The sequence below is a fragment of the Solanum lycopersicum genome, chromosome 1 (genome assembly GCF_036512215.1).
Source record: "Solanum lycopersicum chromosome 1, SLM_r2.1".
NCBI classification, from domain to species: Eukaryota; Viridiplantae; Streptophyta; class Magnoliopsida; order Solanales; family Solanaceae; genus Solanum; species Solanum lycopersicum.
This window is the reverse complement of record NC_090800.1, coordinates 11,231,813-11,235,597: the sequence shown is the minus strand read 5'-3', so window position 1 is coordinate 11,235,597 and position 3,785 is coordinate 11,231,813. Positions and strand designations below refer to the sequence as shown.

The 3,785-nt window shown below is 35.0% G+C and overlaps 1 pseudogene; it reads left to right on the top strand.

The window, feature by feature from the left end:
* The first annotated feature begins 356 nt into the window (after positions 1-356).
* LOC112940647 (endoribonuclease Dicer homolog 2-like) lies at positions 357-1,568 on the top strand (annotated as a pseudogene).
* The last annotated feature ends 2,217 nt before the right edge of the window (positions 1,569-3,785 follow it).

Here is a 3,785-nt window from a genome sequence, read left to right as displayed (position 1 = left end):
GTGAAAAGAAAAATAGGAGTGTTTAAATACAGAAACACTCCTATTAATTGTTAAAAGGGTTGGAAATAGGGACCCCATTCGCTCCGTCGTCGTCGTCACTCACTCGTCTCAGCTTTGGCTTCAGCAAATGATCGAGATATTATTCTTTGGTCAAAGTTTATTTTAATTATTTAATGAATTAATTAATTAAATGGCCAAAAATGTTTCCAATTAATCAGTTGATAACAGAAGTTGAAAATTAGCCTAAATGTTTCAACTTTTTTTTTTAACTAACCCGACCTGACTCAGATCCGCACGCGAGCTGTTTTATTTGAACTTTCCTATTTTATTTAAATTTTCCGTCATGACTGTTCTAAATGGTTGCAACTTTCAGGAATATTCAGTACCATTTGAAAGGTTGAAAACATTCATTGATGGTCGTGTGAATTCTTCTTGACTATTCTAATCGTTTGTCTTAGCCTACTATACATTTTTATTGAAGGCAATAAGAACTCTTAACCAAAGTAGTCAACTCGAGAATTATCATCAGTAATGATTCACATTTTAAGATTGAATGGTTCATTGTAGATGAATTTTTATATTTTACGAGCATATCCAAACTTGCACAGTGTAACATTGGAAGTGCTAAGGTTTTGAAAGTGTTGACAACGAAGAAATGCATGCAGAAGTTTCATTTGAAATCATTTAGGTAACTTGGAGACTCTTTCTCAAATATGCTATCAGTAAACAGTTGTTTAAGACTTAAGAAAATCATCAGGAGGGTCTTTCTGCATAAAGAAAAATAAAATACTTTTGAGTGTTGCATTGTTCAAGCTTGGATGTGTTTGTAAAATTCTGAGATTTATCCGTAATGAACCATTAAATGTTAAAATGGGGTTCATTCCTAGGGATAATTCTCAAGTTCAAAACTTTTTCAAAGTGTTTGCCTTCGGTAGAAATGTATAATTGGGTAAAGTAGGAGATTATAAGTAAGATAGTAGCTAATGTGGTGAGGCACTAATAGGTACCTACCTCAGCTCAGGCGCGAAAGTAGCAACTTTATCATTTATTGAAATGGATCTGGATTGACATTGATTTTATTGATGCACCTATGCTAAGGAATTTCCTCGTGAATGTTTAGAAGCTAGTCAATATACGGTACTTGGAAATCACTGCTACTTTATAAGTTTTGTGACTCTTTGTTGTTTGTTAAAGCTCTAACTCATGGATCTTACATGCTACCTGAGATACCAAGATGCTATTAGCACTTGGAATTTCTTGGAGATGTAGTGATATAATATTTTGTTACCACACATCTCTATTTCAAATATTCGAGACTGATTCCAAGACTAATTACTTATTTGCGGTCTACTTTTGTAAATACTGAATGTTATGCTCAATCTGCAGTTAAGTCTAGCAAGCATGAGCACATTTTTCATGCCTCGCTAGATCTACAAAGTCTATGTTGTACATTTAAGAATTTTGAGAATTTAGATCTTGTGTCCACATTTAGATGGGAGAGTGGAACTACTTCCCAAAGGTGCTTGGAGATGATTTTGAGTCCCTTGCTAGCGAGAGATCTTTGTTAAATTGGCTTCAACAAAGATACCACATTTCTTAGCATAGGACCTCTTATGGAATAGTTGATTAGACCTCAACCAATAAAACTCTATCCAGCTAGACTATAAGTGAACTATGCGTCCCAAAAAATTCATGGGACAACAACTTGACATTTGAGACATCAAATTTTTGTGGGACTTTACAAGATGAATCCTATTTCATTTAGGGTTTTTGGAGTCTACTTACCCTAAACTCTAGCTCACACTTATATTACAGATATATAAAGTGCATATATTTCTTTGTATATGCATCTCTAAAATTTCATATATTCATGAAGTGATCAAGATATGGGAGCACTCTTCTTGACAATCAAATACTTTAACAAGATCGGTAAAATCTTTTCACAAAGATCAAATAATTCCTATGAAGGTCCACATCATCCTAGTTTGGGTGACACTAATAGTCTTTGAATCGTGGAGTAATCTTATGAGAGGGGAATCAAGGGATTAACATATATGTACTCACATTTTTTATGAATAAACTCATTCTTTTTTATTTATTCTTTGATTGCAATAATATTTTTCTATTTGGAATTTTTTTTTTCAAATAACTTGAATGCCTAGTGTGACCTAATTTATTCGGCATCTCCTCTCTAGCAAAAAAAATGCAAATATCAAGCCACAAACTTCAGAAATTGAAACTCCATTCTATGGGTACTTCAAGTATAATCTTTGAGTTTATAATGTTTACACTCTGACAAGACTTAAAGATACAACACGACAACGTTGATCTTGTTTTTGTCACTCTTAACCTGGCTAAACTTGAAGTAATTCTCCAAGTGCCATAAGAAGTTCTCAGCTTCTTGGGCATCACGGATGCCTTTAAACATATGTGACTTGGGAGTCTCGACCTTGGCTTCCCTATCTCGGCCGGATGATGTCGATCCTTCAGCTTACACACCCTCATTGAGTGCTTTATTCTCGACTCTCATAGCTGCAATCATACTTAGCGCATCAATTAGCCGACACTCCAAGAAAGTGCTGGCCTCCTTCATCTCGAACTCGGCATGCTGGCGTCCCTCCAACTCCTTGCGGATGTTTTTGTTTTTCTAAGGTTGAAGTCCTTTAGATTATTGAAATTTTCATCAACCTCATCCAAATGCCGGCCTAATATGTCTACGGTCTACCTCTCCATTTGAACCCTTGTGACCCATTCCTCTTTGATGGTGGCATCAATAGCATCATCACCATACTCATCGTCACTTGCTTCAATGGTCAAATGTGGGTGACATGTTAGTGCCTTTCTTGGCGTAGGGTCGAACAACATTTCCTTACTACTCTTGTGGTGCTTATTTCCCTTGCAGATCTTGCTTCCACCATCCATCCTGATTGTTGTGGTGCTAGCAACGTTTACATCTCCTTCATTGGTCATTATCTTAGTACAAACCTTTGATATGATACCACATTGTCGGAGACTTAGATTCTAACAAATGTTTCATGCAACACTTGAAAACTTTCTCACAATATTTCACGATCTTGTAAGCCTAAGTAGGACTTTTGAATCTAAGACCGCTAAGAGAATGCAAGAAAGACTTAGAGAAACTTGCAAAGCTTTCAAAAAAGGCTTTGTATTACTTTGTCGAATGTTTTACACTTGGTTGGAACATTTTTTTAATGAGAGGCCCTTTATTTAAATTACCTCCTAAAGGCCTAAGTGTAAATATTATGTACTTTAAAATTCACTACAATATTTACACTTCAGTCCTATTCTAGAATTCTCTAAAAGCTTTAGGGAATTCTAAAGTCTTCTTGAATATATCTAGGAAGTTCTAGAGTATTTTACTAACCTCTTCACAAATCTAAATTTTCTCCCTTAACCTGACGCCGAATTTGAACAAGGAAGTGGTGGGACATGACACTATGGATCATTGCGTTCCAAGCTAATCACACTTAGAATCTAGACAATAATAGCTCCTGGAACAGACAATGCTATAAGTTTCTTTGTATTTCCTATATTTTTACATAAGCTATGGATCACTAAGGTCCAAGTTAAATGCCACTTTCCATTAGGTATATGGATAATAAAAAATCCTAAACATCCCTATAACACCCAAAGTTAAGTAATCTAATATCAGAGTAAGAAAAATTTAAGTGAATATCAGAGCGAACAATATATTGATCATACTAGTATAAAAGGATGTGTTATGGTAAAGGCATTTGTCAAACAAAAATTGATATAAACAACAA